The sequence below is a fragment of the Ziziphus jujuba genome, chromosome 7 (genome assembly GCF_031755915.1).
Source record: "Ziziphus jujuba cultivar Dongzao chromosome 7, ASM3175591v1".
NCBI classification, from domain to species: domain Eukaryota; kingdom Viridiplantae; phylum Streptophyta; class Magnoliopsida; order Rosales; family Rhamnaceae; genus Ziziphus; species Ziziphus jujuba.
Genome location: NC_083385.1, coordinates 8,700,001 through 8,700,394, shown reverse-complemented (window position 1 = coordinate 8,700,394; position 394 = coordinate 8,700,001).

Genomic DNA, 394 nt, shown 5'->3' with positions numbered 1-394 from the left:
GCATGATACACTTTTTAGTTCTTGGGAGAACCCAAGTACTCTTTTTAGGATCCAAGAAATAGCTCTCAGAGATCTTTTTTCCTTTTGGAAGATATAGGAGTGAAACAACCAACCCATTGATATTGGAAAACCCAAAAGATTCTTCCAATATATCATTTCTAGGTCTAATGAAATTCATAGTTATAGGAAGAAGCCCTGTTAAATATAGTTTTTTTTTTCTTTCGACCATCTTTCAATTGTTAATACGATATATAAGGACCGCTACTACAAATAGTACTACACCCTTGATCATGAAATATCGATTGTTTGTTGAACCCTGTAATGTGAATTGCATGAAAGTAGGATACTCCAAATTGGGGAGTCCAAAAGTTTTATAAAACATACTTGATGGAAA